Genomic DNA, 20,019 nt, shown 5'->3' on the forward strand with positions numbered 1-20,019 from the left:
TCCAGCTGACCTAGAGAGATTCTGGGGAGTGCTTGATGACCTATCTAAAGTTACATCTAGTACAAGATTGAAGTCATCTCCCACTATGAGAAATCCACTGTCAAGCTTAGGTATTGTCAAAAATAATTTCTCAAAAAAAATATTATCATCGCAGTTAGGGGCATATAAGTTCACTAAAATCACAGGACTGGCAAAGAGTTGCCCAACAACAATAATATATCGCCCGTTTGGATCACTAATTACCTCTTTGGAATGAAAAGAAATGTTTTTGTTTATCAATATGGCTGCCCCTCTGGCTTTTGCATTAAATTTGGAATGGTATACTTGACCAACCCAATTTCGATTAAGACCAGAAATATTGGCATTACAAAGATGAGTTTCTTGTAAAAATGCTACGTCTACCTTCAATTGCTGCAAATGAGACATAACTCTTTGTCTTTTCACTGGGCTATTGACCCCTTTTACATTCCAGGATATGAACTTAGTAGGGTTATCAGTCGCCTTATTGGATTGACCTACCATGACAGTCTAAGAAAAGAAATAAAAAGGGAGAAGCAAACCACATTTGGTAGCCCAAAGGTGATGTCCTGTTTGCAAGAGCACATGAATGGGGAAAAGAAGGTAATAAGAAAGCAAAGAGAAGGGGGGAGGGAGAAAAAACCCCAGAAAAACGGGGAGGGGGGGGGATACTCAAATCCCATGTACCTGTAAACCTATCGACCCTTTCCCTTTTACTGCTATTCACTTTGTGCTTAAATCCTGCACTTCAAGCTCTGTCTTTATGGAAAACTGAGAAGAACAAAGAAAAATGAATTTAAATTTGGTATCCGGCTACTTATGTATCTAAGCCATGATATAGTGAAAACGAACTTCCAACCACTGTCTCTATCAACAGTTCTGTATCTCAACAAGATAAAGAAAAAAGAAAAAAACTAAATAAAATAGACATTTAAACCTATAATCGGGAATTGTTGGTTTTGTCTAAGTCAAAGTAAGAGCCCTAAAACATTCAAGTTAGACCGCTGGTTTTCTATTAAAAAAGAAAAAAAAAGTTCTGAGCCATAAAGTTGTGGACATGGGCAAAGAAGGTATTCTACAAAGTGTGTGACGCAACCTCCGAATACGTGCAACAAACAACAGGGAGCAGCAACACACCACTGCAGCCTTCGGGCTGCCCAGTCCCAAAAAAGAAGAAAAGAAGACGCAACGTTACGTCCGTTTCTGTTCTACCTGGTCAGATTCACGTCAAAGACATAGCGAGGTGTTAGAAAAATACAGAAAATAAAGAAAAACCCTTGTGCTGCATGGCTCTGCACACAGTCAAGGCACACACTTAACACGCCTTACCAGCCAGACCGAGATCATCTGCTGAGCGTTGAACCTAATAAAGGGCTGTTATGTACTCGGCTAGTACTGACAGCATGTGGTTCACCGTGAGAGCTAATGGCTTAGCATGAGAGGCCTAGCATGAGAGGCCTAGCATGAAAGGCCTAGAGTTAGCAATCACTGAACAACTGAACAGCGTTATGCAAACCCCCCCCCCCCATGACGAACTGCTCACAACGCAGACCCCCCCCCCCCATATAAACACCCACACATAGACTAACAGCATACAGGAGATGTTCTCCAGTTTTCAAGTGTTGGTCAACTCAGCTAGCCAACAATTTTATTCACTCACCGGACAGTCCAACCAACCCAGTCTCGGAGAATGTGACAGCCCCGGTCATGACACTTCCCCTGGCCATGCTCACTGAGGGGTGTTGTGTTGTTGAAGCAGCTGCTCCAGCCGGGGTGTTGACCTCATGCCTGGTACCTGGCCATGCTTACTGAGGGGTGTTGACCTCATGTCTGGTGCCACCTGCAACACACGGAGCTCAGCAGGAAGGAGGAGGAGGCTAAAGCCGAACTCCGCTTTTCTCAGTTCGGTCTTGACAGGAGTGAAGGCGGCTCTCTTTCTGGCTGCCTCAGCACTATAATGTGGATAGATGTGGATCTCCGTGCCTCTGTAAGACAGAGGGCCTTTCTCATGTGCATCTGGCCTGTCTTCATATTCATATAAGCATCTGGCCTGTCTTCTTCATATTCATGCAATCATCTGGCCTGTCTTCATATTCATGTAAACACCTGGCCTGTCTTCATATTCATGTAAACATCTGGCCTGTCTTCTTCATATTCATGTAAACATCTGGCCTGTCTTCATATTCATGTCAACATCTGGCCTGTCTTCTTCATATTCATGTTAACATCTGGCCTGTCTTCATATTCATGTAGAAATATACCCTGTCTTCATATTCATGTAAACCTCTGTCCTCTCTTCATATTCATGTAAACATCTGTCCTGTCATCATATTCTGTAAACATCTGTCCTGTCTTCTTCATATTCATGTAAACATCTGTCCTGTCTTCTTCATATTCAAGTAAACATCTGTCCTGTCTTCTTCGTATTCATATAAACATCTGTCCTGTCATCATATTCTGTAAACATCTGTCCTGTCTTCTTTGTATTCATGTAAACAGCTGCCCTGTCTTCTTTTTCATGCAAACATCTGTCCTGTCTTCCTCATATTCATGTAAACATCTGGCCGTCTTGATATTCATGTAAACATCTGTCCTGTCTTCTTCATATTCGTGTATACATCTGTCCTTAGCTGGAGTGGTAACTTCTCAGATAGAGTGGTAACTTCTCGGGTAGAGTGGTAACTTCTCAGATAAACTGGTGACTTCTCAGATAAACTGGTGACTTCTCAGATAAACTGGTAACTTCTCGGGTAGAGTGGTAACTTCTCAGATAAACTGGTGACTTTTCAGATAAACTGGTAACTTCTCAGATTGAGTGGTAACTTCTCACATAAACTCGTAACTTCTCAAAGAAACTCGTAACTTCTCAGATAGAGTGGTAACTTCTCAGATACACTGGGAACTTCACAGATAGAGTGATAACTTCTCAGATACAGTGGTAACTTCTCAGATAGAGTGGTAACTTCTCAGATAGAGTAGTAACTTCTCAGATAGAGTGGTAAATTCTCAGATAGAGTAGTAACTTCTCAGATAGAGTGGTAAATTCTCAGATAGAGTGGTAACTTCTCAGATAGAGTAGTAACTTCTCAGATAGAGTGGTAAATTCTCAGATAGAGTAGTAACTTCTCAGATAGAGTGGTAACTTCTCAGATAGAGTAGTAACTTCTCAGATAGAGTAGTAACTTCTCAGATAGAGTGGTAACTTCTCAGATAAACTCGTAACTTCTCAGATAGAGTGGTAACTTCTCAGATAGACTCGTAACTTCTCAGATAGAGTGGTAAATTCTCAGATAGAGTGGTAACTTCTCAGATAGACTCGTAGCTTCTCAGATAGAGTGGTAACTTCTCAGATAGAGTGGTAACTTCTCAGATAGACTGGTAACTTCTAAGAGAGTGGTAACTTCTCAGATAGAGTGGTAACTTCTAAGAGAGTGGTAACTTCTCAGATAGAGTGATAACTTCTCAGATAGAGTGGTAACTTCTAAGAGAGTGGTAACTTCTCAGATAAACTCGTAACTTCTCAAATAAAGTGTTAACTTCTCAGATAAACTCGTAACTTCTCAAATAAAGTGTTAACTTCTCAGGTAGAGTGGTAACTTCTCAGATAAACTGGTAACTTCTCAGATAGAGTGGTAACTTCTAAGAGAGTGGTAACTTCTCAGATAAACTCGTAATTTCTCAAATAAAGTGTTAACTTCTCAGATAAACTGGTAACTTCTCAGATAGAGTGGTAACTTCTAAGAGAGTGGTAACTTCTCAGATAAACTCGTAATTTCTCAAATAAAGTGTTAACTTCTCAGATAAACTGGTAACTTCTCAGATAGAGTGATAACTTCTCAGATAGAGTGGTAACTTCTAAGAGAGTGGTAACTTCTCAGATAGAGTGGTAACTTCTCAGATAGAGTGGTAACTTCTCAGATAGAGTGGTAAATTCTCAAATAGAGTGGTAACTTCTCAGATAGAGTGGTAACTTCTCAAATAGAGTGGTAACTTCTAAGAGAGTGGTAACTTCTCAGATAGAGTGGTAACTTCTAAGAGAGTGGTAACTTCTCAGATAGAGTGGTAACTTCTAAGAGAGTGGTAACTTCACAGATAGAGTGGTAACTTCTCAGATAGAGTGGTAACTTCTCAGATAGAGTGGTAACTTCTCAGATAGAGTGGTAACTTCTCAAATAGAGTGGTAACTTCTAAGAGAGTGGTAACTTCTCAGATAGAGTGGTAACTTCTAAGAGAGTGGTAACTTCTCAGATAAACTGGTAACTTCTCAGATAAACTGGTAACTTCTCAGATAGAGTGGTAACTTCTCAGATAGAGTTGTAACTTCTCAGATAAACTCGTAATTTCCCAAATAAAGTGTTAACTTCTCAGATAAACTGGTAACTTCTCAGATAGAGTGATAACTTCTCAGATAGAGTGGTAACTTCTAAGAGAGTGGTAACTTCTCAGATAGAGTGGTAACTTCTCAGATAGAGTGGTAACTTCTCAGATAGAGTGGTAACTTCTAAGAGAGTGGTAACTTCTCAGATAAACTCGTAACTTCTCAAATAAAGTGGTAACTTCTCAGGTAGAGTGGTAACTTCTCAGATAAACTGGTAACTTCTCAGATATTCTCTGGTTGCACAACAAAAGGCGAAATCTCCAGAAATGTTTGTGCAGCCGGTGAAGGAGCGTGATGTTAGAAATGACTCTTCATCTTCATCTTTGCTTTCTTTTTGTCTGTGCACTTTAACTTCACTGGAAGTGCATTGAAGTGCATTTTAATGTGATATGAATTGGGATGGGGGCAGAACGGTGGTGCAGGGATTAGCGCGGCTGCCTCATGGCAAGAAGGTCCTGGGTTCGAGCCCCAGAGTAGTTCAACCTGGGGGTCATCCCGGGTCGTCCTCTGTGTGGAGTTTGCATGTTCTCCCCGTGTCTGCGTGGTTTCCTCCGGGGGCTCCGGTTTCCTCCCACAGTCTAAAGACATGTAGGTCAGGTGACTCAGCCATACTAAATAGGTGTGTGTGTGTGTGTGTGTGTGTGTGTGTGTGTGTGTGTGTGTGTGTGTGTGTGTGTGTGTGTGTGTGTGATGGCCTGGCGGCCTGTCCAGGGTATCTCCCCGCCTGCTGCCAAATGACGGCTGGGATAGTCTCCATCATCCCTGCGACCCTAACAGGATAAGCGGTTCGGATAATGGATGGATGGATAAAGTTGAATTGAGTCACGCGACTTTCACATACAAAAAAGGCGGAATTAACATGTATGACAACACAAAACGGTATGTTTTACTAGACCCTGTATGTAAGCTACTTTACCCACGCCTGCATGTGTCCTGTGGTTATTCTGCACGCGTGTCCTGTGTTCGTGGTTTTAACCGTGTTGCCGTGTGAGATCACACGAGTGGAAAGTGAGAGGATGCCTGAGGAGTGGAGAAGAAGCATACTGGTACTGATTTTCAAGAACAAGGGCGATGTGCAGAACTGCAGCAACTACAGAGGTATAAAGTTGATCAGCCACAGCATGAAGATCTGGGAAAGAGTAATAGAAGCTAGGTTAAGAGGAGGAGAGGTGGTGATCAGCCACAGCATGAAGATTTGGGAAAGAGTAATAGAAGCTAGGTTAAGAGGAGGAGAGGTGACGATCAGCAGCAGCAGTATGGTTTCATGCCATGAAAGAGCACCACAGATGTGATGTTTGCTTTGAGAATGTTGATGGAGAAGTATAGAGAAGGCCAGAAGGAGGTACATTGTGTCTTTGTAGATTTAGAGAAAGCATACAACAGGGTGCCGAGAGAGGAGGTATGGTATTGTATGAGGAAGTCGGGAGTTGCAGAGAAGTATGTAGGAGCGGTGCAGGATATGTATGAGGGAGGTGTGACAGTGGTGAGGTGTGCGGTTGGAATGACAGGTGGGTTCAAGGTGGAGGTGGGATTACATCAAGGATCGGCTCTGAGCCCTTTCTTGTTTGCTATGGTGATGGACAGGTTGACGGACAAGATCAGGCAGGAGTCTCCATGGACGATGATGTTCGCGGATGACATTGTGATCTGTAGCGAGAGTAGGGTGCAGGTGGAGGAGAGCCTGGAGAGGTGGAGGTATGCACTGGAGAAGAGGAATGAAGGTCAGTAGGAGCAAGACGGAATACCTATGAGAGGGAGGACAGTGGAATGGTCAGGATGCAAGGAGTGGAGGTGACAAAGGCATTTGAGTTTAAATACTTGGGTTCACCTGTCCAAAGTAATGGGGAGTGCAGAAGAGAGGTGGAGAAGAGAGTGCAGGCAGGGTGGAGTGGGTAAAGGAGAGAGTGCAGGCAGGGTGGAGTGGGTGGAGAAGAGTGCCAGGAGTGATTTGGGACAGAAGGGTACCAGCAAGAGTTAAAGGGAAGGTTTACAAGATGGTGGTGAGACCAGCTATGTTGTATGGTGTGGAGACAGTGGCACTGATGAAAAGACAGGAGGAGGAGCTGGAGGTGGTGGAGGTGAAGATGATAAGATTTTCATTGGGAGTGATGAAGAAGGACAGGATTAGGAACGAGTATATCAGAGGGACAGCTCAGGTTGGACGGTTTGGAGACAAAGCAAGAGAGACAAGATGGAGATGGTGTGGACATGTGTGGAGGAGAGATGCTGGGTATACTGGGAGAAGGATGCTGAATATGGAGCTGCCAGGGAAGAGGAGGAGAAGAGGAAGGCCAAAGAGGAGGTTTATGGATGTGGTGAGGGAGGACATGCAGGTGGCTGGTGTGACAGAGGAAGATGTAGAGGACAGGAAGAGATGGAGACGGATGATCCGCTGTGGCGCCCCCTAACGGGAGCAGCCGAAAGTAGTAGTAGTAGTGGTAGTAGTAGTGGTAGTAGTAGTAGTAGTAGTCATGTGAGATCACACTAGTGAGAGAGGGACAGAGAGAAAGAGAGGGGGATAGAGAGAGAACAAGAGAGGGGGCAGAGTGAGGGCGACACAGAAAGAGAGACAGACAAAGAGAGAGAAGGAGCGAGAAAGAGAGGGGACAGAGAGAGGGACAGGCAGAGAGAAAGAAGGGGACAGAGAAAAAGATAGGGACACAGAGAGAGAGAGAGAGGGACGGAGAGAAAGAGAGCGAACAAGAGAGGGGACAGAGAGAGGGACAGGCAGAGAGAAAGAAGGGGACAGAGAAAAAGATAGGGACACAGAGAGAGAGAGAGAGAGAGAGAGAGGGACGGAGAGAAAGAGAGCGAACAAGAGAGGGGGCAGAGAGAGGGACAGACAGACAGACATGTATAAGTACATGCTGGGTATATGTATAAGTACATGCTGGGTATATGTATAAGTACATGCTGGGTGTATGTTGTGATGTCGTGTTGTTTGTGATGACTGCTGTGGCAGTACAAGTGTGTGTCTGTCACGCCAATAAAACATTTCTGAATTTGAATTTGAATATGAGAGAGAAAGGGGACAGAGAAAGAGAGCGAGGAGGGACGAACAGAGAAAGAGGGGAGAGACAGACAGAGGAAGAAGGAGAGGGAGGGACAGAGAGAAAGAAAGAGCAAGAGTAAAAGAGAGAGAGAGCAAGTGACAGTGAAAGACAAAAAGAGAGAGGGGGAGAGAAAGAGAGAGGGGGAGAGAAAGAGAGAGAGAGCGACAGTGAAAGACAGAAAAAGAAGGAGGGGGACAGAAGGAGAGAGAGGGACAGAAAGAGCAAGAGAGAGAGGAGAGAGAGAAAGAAAGAGCAACAATGAAAGAGAAGGAGAGAGAGACAGAGAGAAATAGAGAGGGGAGAGAGAGGGGAGAGAGAGGGGAGAGAGAGAAAGAGAGAGGGGAGAGAGAGGGGAGAAAGAGCAAGAGAGAGAGGAGAGAGAGAAAGAAAGAGCAACAATGAAAGAGAAGGAGAGAGAGACAGAGAGAAATAGAGAGGGGAGAGAGAGCAATAGAGAGGGGAGAGAGAGCAAGAGAGAGGGGAGAGAGAGGGGAGAGAGAGAAAGAGAGAGGGGAGAGAGAGCAAGAGAGAGGGGAGAGAGAGAAGGAGAGAGGGGAGAGAGAGAAAGAAAGAGCAACAATGAAAGAGAAGGAGAGAGAGAGAGAGAGAGAGAGAGAGAGAGAGAGAGAGAGAGAGAGAGAGAGAGAGGAGAAAGAGAGAGGGGAGAGAGAGCAAGAGAGAGGGGAGAGAGAGGGGAGAGAGAGAAGGAGAGAGGGGAGAGAGAGAAAGAAAGAGCAACAATGAAAGAGAAGGAGAGAGACAGAGAGAAATAGAGAGGGGAGAGAGAGGGGAGAGAGAGCAATAGAGAGGGGAGAGAGAGAAAGAGAGAGGGGAGAGAGAGGGGAGAGAGAGAAAGAGAGAGGGGAGAGAGAGGGGAGAAAGAGCAAGAGAGAGAGGAGAGAGAGAAAGAAAGAGCAACAATGAAAGAGAAGGAGAGAGAGACAGAGAGAAATAGAGAGGGGAGAGAGAGCAATAGAGAGGGGAGAGAGAGCAAGAGAGAGGGGAGAGAGAGAGGGGAGAGAGAGAAAGAGAGAGGGGAGAGAGAGAAGGAGAGAGGGGAGAGAGAAAGAAAGAGCAACAATGAAAGAGAAGGAGAGAGAGAGAGAGAGAGAGAGAGAGAGAGAGAGAGAGAGAGAGAGAGAGAGAGAGAGAGAGAGAGAGAGAGAGAGAGAGAGAGAGAGAGAGAGAGAGGGGAGAGAGAGCAAGAGAGAGGGGAGAGAGAGGGGAGAGAGAGAAGGAGAGAGGGGAGAGAGAGAAAGAAAGAGCAACAATGAAAGAGAAGGAGAGAGAGAGAGAGAGAGAGAGAGAGAGAGAGAGAGAGAGAGAGAGAGAGAGAGAGAGGGAGAGAGAGACAGCCTATGGGGGTTGGTGATAATGCAAATCAGTGCAGTCTCCTCCCTCCATCATTCCCTGTGCGGAGTTTATCACAGGACAAATCTGCCAAACTGACATTTGAAAGCAAATTAAGTGTGCCAGGACAGACACACAATACAGCACCTTGTTTCAGGCGGACCGGAGTCCTCGCTGGCCTCCTCCCTCACCTACCTCCACCCGTCCGTACAACAGGGTTACCTTCATGACGGCCTGAATCTGGCAGATCAAAAACGGGACGATGATGTCATCAGGCCCACTCGTCATGTCTATCAGGCTAATTTAATTTATGTCCGCGCGGCCCCGCAGACATGTTGGACACGAGCCGTAACAGTCAGATTGTTGTGTCGTTTGGAGATGATGAGCAGAACGCAACACAACTGGTCTATTTCAGAGTCACAATACCATTTATTGTCCCAAGTTCCTTCTCACATACGAGGAATTTGTCTCCGTTTGACTCACACAGATTAAGATGAAACAATACACAATAGGCTGCAACATCACTGGAGTCACGTGGTTCAGACACGTTATCAAACGTATCAAATCAGACACGTCATCAAACTATCACATCACACACATGTCATCAAATGTATCAAATCAGACACGTCATCAAACTATCACATCACACACATGTCATCAAATGTATCAAATCAGACACGTCATCAAACTATCACATCACACACATGTCATCAAATGTATCAAATCCGAAACACGTCATCAAACGTTTCAAATCAGACACATGTCATCAAACGTATCACATCAGACACACGTCATCAAAAATATCACAAGAGACACACGTTATCAAATGTGTCAAATCAGACACACGTCATCAAATGTATCAAATCAGACACACGTCATCAAATGTATCAAATCAGACACACGTCATCAAACGTATCACAACAGACACGTCATCAAATGTATCAAATCCGAAACACGTCATCAAACGTTTCAAATCACACACATGTCATCAAACGTATCACATCAGACACACGTCATCAAATGTATCAAATCAGACACACGTCATCAAACATATCAAATCAGACACACGTCATCAAACGTATCACAACAGACACGTCATCAAACGTATCACAACAGACACGTCATCAAACATATCACAACAGACACACGTCATCACATGTATCAAATCAGACACACGTCATCAAATGTATCAAATCAGACACACGTCATCAAACGTATCAAATCAAACACACGTCATCAAAAATATCACAACAGACACACGTTATCAAATGTGTCAAATCAGACACACATCATCAAACGTATCACAACAGACACGTCATCAAACGTATCAAATCAGAAACACGTTATCAAACGTATCAAATCAAACACACGTCATCAAACGTATCAAATCAGACACACGTCATCAAACGTATCACAACAGACACGTCATCAAACGTATCAAATCAGACACACGTCATCAAACTATCAGATCAGACACACGTTATCAAATGTATCAAATCAGACACACGTCATCAAACGTATCAAATCAGACACACGTCATCAAACGTATCAAATCAGACACACGTCATCAAAAATATCACAACAGACACACGTCATCAAACGTATCAAATCAGACACACGTCATCAAACGTATCAAATCAGACACACGTCATCAAACGTATCAAATCAGACACACGTCATCAAACGTATCAAATCAGACACACGTCATCAAACGTATCAAATCAGACACACGTCATCAAACGTATCACAACAGACACGTCATCAAACGTATCAAATCAGACACACGTCATCAAACGTATCAAATCAAACACGTCATCAAACGTATCAAATCAAACACACGTCATCAAAAATATCAACTCAGACACACATTATCAAATGTGTCAAATCAGACACACGTCATCAAACGTATCACAACAGGCACGTCATCAAACGTATCAAATCAGACACACGTCATCAAACGTATCATATCAGACACACGTCATCAAACGTATCAAATCAGACACACGTCATCAAACGTATCACAACAGACACACATCATCAAACGTATCACAACAGACACGTCATCAAACGTATCAAATCAGACACACGTCATCAAACGTATCAAATCAGACACACGTCATCAAACGTATCAAATCAGACACACGTCATCAAACGTATCAAATCAGAAACACGTCATCAAACGTATCACAACAGACACGTCATCAAACGTATCAAATCAGACACACGTCATCAAACGTATCAAATCAGACACACGTCATCAAACGTATCAAATCAGAGACGTCATCAAACGTATCAAATCAGACACACGTTATCAAATGTGTCAAATCAGACACACGTCATCAAACGTATCAAATCAGAGACGTCATCAAACGTATCAAATCAGACACACGTCATCAAACGTATTAAATCAGACACACGTTATCAAACGTATCAAATCAGACACACGTCATCAAACGCATCAAATCAGACACACGTCATCAAACGTATCACAACAGACACGTCATCAAACGTATCAAATCAGACACACGTCATCAAACGTATCAAATCAGAGACGTCATCAAACGTATTAAATCAGACACACGTTATCAAACGTATCAAATCAGACACATGTTATCAAACGTATCAAATCAGACACACGTTATCAAACGTATCACAACAGACACGTCATCAAACGTATCAAATCAGACACACGTCATCAAATGTATCATATCAGAAACACGTCATCAAACGTATCAAATCAGACACACGTCATCAAACGTATCAAATCAGACACACGTCATCAAACGTATCAAATCAGACACATGTTATCAAACGTATCAAATCAGACACACGTTATCAAACGTATCAAATCAGACACACGTCATCAAACGTATTAAATCAGACACACGTCATCAAATGTATCAAATCAAACACGTCATCAAATGTATCAAATCAAACACACGTCATCAAAAATATCAACTCAGACACACGTTATCAAATGTGTCAAATCAGACACACGTCATCAAACGTATCACAACAGACACGTCATCAAACGTATCAAATCAGACACACGTCATCAAACGTATCAAATCAGACACACGTCATCAAACGTATCAAATCAGAGACGTCATCAAACGTATCAAATCAGACACACGTCATCAAACGTATCAAATCAGACACACGTCATCAAACGTATCAAATCAGAAACACGTCATCAAACGTATCACAACAGACACGTCATCAAACGTATCAAATCAGACACACGTCATCAAACATATCAAATCAGACACACGTCATCAAACGTATCAAATCAGAGACGTCATCAAACGTATCAAATCAGACACACGTCATCAAACTATCAGATCAGACACACGTCATCAAACGTATCAAATCAGAGACGTCATCAAACGTATCAAATCAGACACACGTCATCAAACGTATTAAATCAGACACACGTTATCAAACGTATCAAATCAGACACACGTCATCAAACGTATCAAATCAGACACACGTCATCAAACGTATCACAACAGACACGTCATCAAATGTATCAAATCAGACACACGTCATCAAACGTATCAAATCAGAGACGTCATCAAACGTATTAAATCAGACACACGTTATCAAACGTATCAAATCAGACACACGTCATCAAATGTATCATATCAGAAACACGTCATCAAACGTATCAAATCAGACACACGTCATCAAACGTATCAAATCAGACACACGTCATCAAACGTATAAAATCAGACACATGTTATCAAACATATCAAATCAGACACACGTTATCAAACGTATCAAATCAGACACACGTCATCAAACGTATTAAATCAGACACACGTCATCAAATGTATCAAATCAAACACGTCATCAAATGTATCAAATCAAACACACGTCATCAAAAATATCAACTCAGACACACGTTATCAAATGTGACAAATCAGATACACGTCATCAAACGTATCACAACAGACACGTCATCAAACGTATCAAATCAGACACGTCATCAAACGTATCAAATCAGAAACACGTCATCAAACGTATCACAACAGACACATCATCAAACGTATCAAATCAGACACACGTCATCAAACGTATCAACTCAGACACACGTCATCAAACGTATCAAATCAGAGACACGTCATCAAACGTATCAAATCAGACACACGTCATCAAACTATCAGATCAGACACACGTCATCAAACGTATCAAATCAGAGACGTCATCAAACGTATCAAATCAGACACACGTCATCAAATGTATTAAATCAGACACACGTTATCAAACGTATCAAATCAGACACACGTCATCAAACGTATCAAATCAGACACACGTCATCAAACGTATCACAACAGACACATCATCAAACGTATCAAATCAGACACACGTCATCAAACGTATCAAATCAGAGACGTCATCAAACGTATTAAATCAGACACACGTTATCAAACGTATCAAATCAGACACACGTCATCAAACGTATTAAATCAGACACACGTCATCAAATGTATCAAATCAAACACGTCATCAAATGTATCAAATCAAACACACGTCATCAAAAATATCAACTCAGACACACGTTATCAAATGTGTCAAATCAGACACACGTCATCAAACGTATCACAACAGACACGTCATCAAACGTATCAAATCAGACACGTCATCAAACGTATCAAATCAGAAACACGTCATCAAACGTATCACAACAGACACGTCATCAAACGTATCAAATCAGACACACGTCATCAAACGTATCAAATCAGACACACGTCATCAAACGTATCAAATCAGAGACGTCATCAAACTTATCAAATCAGACACACGTCATCAAACTATCAGATCAGACACACGTCATCAAACGTATCACAACAGACACGTCATCAAACGTATCAAATCAGAGACGTCATCAAACGTATTAAATCAGACACACGTTATCAAACGTATCAAATCAGACACACGTCATCAAACGTATCAAATCAGACACATGTTATCAAACGTATCAAATCAGAAACACATTATCAAACATCAAATCAGACACACGTTATCAAATGTATCACAACAGACACGTCATCAAACGTATCAAATCAGACACATGTTATCAAACATATCAAATCAGACACACGTTATCAAACGTATGAAATCAGACACGTCATCAAACGTATCACATCAGACACACGTTATCGAACGTATTAAATCAGACAGACATCAAATTATCAAATCAGACACACATTATCAAACGTATCACAACAGACACGTCATCAAACGTATCAAATCAGACACATGTCATCAAACATATATCAGACACACGTCATCAAATGTATCAAATCAGACACACGTCATCAAACGTATCAAATCAGAAACACGTCATCAAACTATCAGATCAGACACACGTCATCAAATGTATCAAATCAAACACACGTCATCAAACGTATTAAATCAGACACACGTCATCAAATGTATCAAATCAAACACGTCATCAAATGTATCAAATCAAACACACGTCATCAAAAATATCAACTCAGACACACGTTATCAAATGTGTCAAATCAGACACACGTCATCAAACGTATCACAACAGACACGTCATCAAACGTATCAAATCAGACACACGTCATCAAACGTATCAAATCAGACACACGTCATCAAACGTATCAAATCAGAGACGTCATCAAACGTATCAAATCAGACACACGTCATCAAACGTATCAAATCAGACACACGTCATCAAACGTATCAAATCAGAAACACGTCATCAAACGTATCACAACAGACACGTCATCAAACGTATCAAATCAGACACACGTCATCAAACATATCAAATCAGACACACGTCATCAAACGTATCAAATCAGAGACGTCATCAAACGTATCAAATCAGACACACGTCATCAAACTATCAGATCAGACACACGTCATCAAACGTATCAAATCAGAGACGTCATCAAACGTATCAAATCAGACACACGTCATCAAACGTATTAAATCAGACACACGTTATCAAACGTATCAAATCAGACACACGTCATCAAACGTATCAAATCAGACACACGTCATCAAACGTATCACAACAGACACGTCATCAAATGTATCAAATCAGACACACGTCATCAAACGTATCAAATCAGAGACGTCATCAAACGTATTAAATCAGACACACGTTATCAAACGTATCAAATCAGACACACGTCATCAAATGTATCATATCAGAAACACGTCATCAAACGTATCAAATCAGACACACGTCATCAAACGTATCAAATCAGACACACGTCATCAAACGTATAAAATCAGACACATGTTATCAAACATATCAAATCAGACACACGTTATCAAACGTATCAAATCAGACACACGTCATCAAACGTATCAAATCAGACACACGTCATCAAACTATCAGATCAGACACACGTCATCAAACGTATCAAATCAGAGACGTCATCAAACGTATCAAATCAGACACACGTCATCAAACGTATCAAATCAGACACACGTCATCAAACGTATCACAACAGACACATCATCAAACGTATCAAATCAGACACACGTCATCAAACGTATCAAATCAGAGACGTCATCAAACGTATTAAATCAGACACACGTTATCAAACGTATCAAATCAGACACACGTCATCAAACGTATTAAATCAGACACACGTCATCAAATGTATCAAATCAAACACGTCATCAAATGTATCAAATCAAACACACGTCATCAAAAATATCAACTCAGACACACGTTATCAAATGTGTCAAATCAGACACACGTCATCAAACGTATCACAACAGACACGTCATCAAACGTATCAAATCAGACACGTCATCAAACGTATCAAATCAGAAACACGTCATCAAACGTATCACAACAGACACGTCATCAAACGTATCAAATCAGACACACGTCATCAAACGTATCAAATCAGACACACGTCATCAAACGTATCAAATCAGAGACGTCATCAAACTTATCAAATCAGACACACGTCATCAAACTATCAGATCAGACACACGTCATCAAACGTATCACAACAGACACGTCATCAAACGTATCAAATCAGAGACGTCATCAAACGTATTAAATCAGACACACGTTATCAAACGTATCAAATCAGACACACGTCATCAAACGTATCAAATCAGACACATGTTATCAAACGTATCAAATCAGAAACACATTATCAAACATCAAATCAGACACACGTTATCAAATGTATCACAACAGACACGTCATCAAACGTATCAAATCAGACACATGTTATCAAACATATCAAATCAGACACACGTTATCAAACGTATGAAATCAGACACGTCATCAAACGTATCACATCAGACACACGTTATCGAACGTATTAAATCAGACAGACATCAAATTATCAAATCAGACACACATTATCAAACGTATCACAACAGACACGTCATCAAACGTATCAAATCAGACACATGTCATCAAACATATATCAGACACACGTCATCAAATGTATCAAATCAGACACACGTCATCAAACGTATCAAATCAGAAACACGTCATCAAACTATCAGATCAGACACACGTCATCAAATGTATCAAATCAAACACACGTCATCAAACGTATCAAATCAAACACACGTCATCAAAAATATCACAACAGACACACGTTATCAAATGTGTCAAATCAGACACACATCATCCAACGTATCACAACAGACACGTCATCAAACGTATCAAATCAGACACACGTCATCAAATGTATCATATCAGAAACACGTCATCAAACGTATCAAATCAGACACACGTCATCAAACGTATCAAATCAGACACACGTCATCAAACGTATCAAATCAGCCACATGTTATCAAACGTATCAAATCAGACACACGTTATCAAACGTATCAAATCAGACACACGTCATCAAACGTATCAAATCAGACACATGTTATCAAACGTATCAAATCAGACACACGTTATCAAACGTATCAAATCAGACACACGTTATCAAACGTATCAAATCAGACACACGTCATCAAACGTCTCAAATCAGACACACGTCATCAAACGTATCAAATCAGACACACGTCATCAAACGTATCAAATCAGACACAAGTCATTAAAGGGATTTAGAGTATTGTTCTCAACTCTGCTTAAAGACTTTGCAGGAATCAACACCGCAAAGTCCAGAAGTTAAGGTTACTTAAAACAGTAAGCGGGAAACCGATTAGCTTGGGAAAAATAAGTAAATGAACTTAATTTTTTCATATTATGTGAAATGATTTAATTAAGTCGACACAATTAAGTTGATTTACTTACTTTCCCCAAGCTAATCGGTTTCCTACTTAATTTGTTTTAAAGTAAACTGAACTTTGTTAGAGTTTACAGTGAAATCGATCATTTGAGGTTGTTTTGTTTTGTTTTATTTTCTATTCCGGTACAGCTTAGTTCGAGAACAGTGTAGCTATTGCGTAATAAAACATGATAGTAAATGTTTTATATGGGAATACTGTCAGTCAACAGACGTTGTTGTGTACGGTCTGCGGAGTATGACATGACTCGGAAGAGGCAACGCTGCAATTCACACGCACGCACACACGCACACACACACACGCACGCACGCACACACACACACACACACACACACACACACACACACACACACACACACACACACACACACACACACACACACACACACACACACAAGGCTGCGAGTGCAGAACTAGATGAACACAGTAGAAGCCGGAGACTCCACCGTGCAGTCGCTTCGTGTGTTTCGAGCTGAACTGAACGGGCTGAGGGTGGGCAGGGGGCGGGGCTGAGGGCGGACAGGGGCGGGGCTGAGTGTGGACAGAGGCGGGCTGAGGGCGGACGGGGGCGGGGCTGAGGGTGGACGGGGCGGGGCTGAGGGCGGACGGGGGCGGGGCTGCGGCGGGTTGAGGAGGGAGGGGCCTGTTTCCAGCTGAAGGGTTTTTCTGGGTTTGACGGGGAGCATCTTCACCGCCGGGGACTCGGACTGGACCGGACTGAGCCGCGTCTGACGTCCGTATCGAGGAAGGATAACTGCGCTTTTCTCTTCCTCCTCTGTGGCGCGCGCACCGGGAGGCCAGCTGGACTTTTGGAGAGATCGGCTCGAGTCCTTTACACTTCTTCTGCTTTGCGTGTGAAAGTGAGTGAGCGGAGGCGGCGGAGGCGGAGGCGGAGGCGGCGGCGGCGGCGGCGTGCATGGGAGCGTGTGCGGGAGCGGCAGAAGAATGAGTCTTCCAGAGGACCAGCTGCCCCTCCAGTGAAGCCATGTAAGTGTGCCGTCAGACACCCGACGTGGTCTCCCTCCCTCCCTCCCTCCCTCCCTCCTCTGAGACGTTTCTTCTGCTCCCCGCTCTGCTGTCAGCCAGCTCACGTGTGCTCACGGCCGAGGGTTCGAGTTCCGTGGCGCTTCTGTCCTGTCAATCACACAGCCCTTTACTAATGTGGCGGTGTTTTGTTTATTCGTGTTGAAACGTGCTGCTTCGTGCTCTCTTCGGCTTCGGCAGCCTCTTTCCCAGAGAAAGTACGAAGTGGTTTTTCTTTCCGAGAGAAAGTAAGAAGTGGTTTTTCTTTCTGAGAGAAAGTACGAAGTGGTTTTTCTTTCCGACAGAAAGTACGAAGTGGTTTTTCTTTCCGACAGAAAGTACGAAGTGGTTTTTCTTTCTGAGAGAAAGTAAGAAGTGGTTTTTCTTTCCGAGAGAAAGTAAGAAGTGGTTTTTCTTTCCGAGAGAAAGTAAGAAGTGGTTTTTCTTTCTGAGAGAAAGTAAGAAGTGGTTTTTCTTTCTGAGGGAAAGTACGAAGTGGTTTTTCTTTCTGAGAAAAAGTAAGAAGTGGTTTTTCTTTCCGAGAGAAAGTAAGAAGTGGTTTTTCTTTCTGAGAGAAAGTACGAAGTGGTTTTTCTTTCCGACAGAAAGTACGAAGTGGTTTTTCTTTCCGACAGAAAGTACGAAGTGGTTTTTCTTTCTGAGAGAAAGTAAGAAGTGGTTTTTCTTTCCGAGAGAAAGTAAGAAGTGGTTTTTCTTTCCGAGAGAAAGTAAGAAGTGGTTTTTCTTTCTGAGAGAAAGTAAGAAGTGGTTTTTCTTTCTGAGGGAAAGTACGAAGTGGTTTTTCTTTCTGAGAAAAAGTAAGAAGTGGTTTTTCTTTCTGAGAGAAAGTAAGAAGTGGTTTTTCTTTCTGAGAGAAAGTACAAAGTGGTTTTTCTTTCTGAGAGAAAGTAAGAAGTGGTTTTTCTTTCTGAGAGAAAGTAAAGTGGTTTTTCTTTCCGAGAGAAAGTAAGAAGTGGTTTTTCTTTCCGAGAGAAAGTACGAAGTGGTTTTTCTTTCTGAGAGAAAGTACGAAGTGGTTTTTCTTTCTGAGGGAAAGTACGAAGTGGTTTTTCTTTCTGAGAGAAAGTAAGAAGTGGTTTTTCTCTCTGAGAGAAATTAAGAAGTGTTTTTTCTTTCTGAGAGAAAGTACGAAGTGTTTTTTCTTTCTGAGAGAAAGTAAGAAGTGGTTTTTCTTTCTGAGAGAAAGTAAGAAGTGGTTTTTCTTTCCGAGAGAAAATAAGAAGTGGTTTTTCTTTCTGAGAGAAAGTAAGAAGTGGTTTTTCTTTCTGAGGGAAAGTAAGAAGTGGTTTTTCTTTCTGAGAGAAAGTAAGAAGTGGTTTTTCTTTCTGAGAGAAAGTACGAAGTGGTTTTTCTTTCTGAGAGAAAGTACGAAGTGGTTTTTCTTTCTGAGAGAAAGTAAGAAGTGGTTTTTCTTTCCGAGAGAAAGTACGAAGCGGTTTTTCTTTCTGAGAGAAAGTAAGAAGTGGTTTTTCTTTCTGAGAGAAAGTAAGAAGTGTGTGCCCCACACACACACACACACACACACACACACACACACACACACACACACACACACACACACACACACACACAGCACAGCGAGGATGCCAAGCTTGTCCAAAAGTCAGGACAGTCAGCTTTGTGAGAGACGAAAGGTGCGTGCGTGTCTCTGACATGTCTCTTCATTTGGAATGAGGCGAAATCCAGCCTGCGGCAGTGTTCATCCCCGAGCTGAAACCCTCTCTGGAAAAAAGGAAAGATGTTTTCCATCCAGCAGGGAGCTGCTGCTCAGGCTGCTGCTGCTCAGGCTGCTGCTGCTCAGGCTGCTGCTGCTCAGGCTGCTGCTGCTCAGGCTGCTGCTGCTCAGGCTGCTCAGGCTGCTCAGGCTGCTGCTGCTCAGGCTGCTGCTTCTCAGGCTGCTGCTGCTCAGGCTGCTGCTGC

Source organism: Lampris incognitus, chromosome 15, assembly GCF_029633865.1.
Source record: "Lampris incognitus isolate fLamInc1 chromosome 15, fLamInc1.hap2, whole genome shotgun sequence".
NCBI classification, from domain to species: Eukaryota; Metazoa; Chordata; class Actinopteri; order Lampriformes; family Lampridae; genus Lampris; species Lampris incognitus.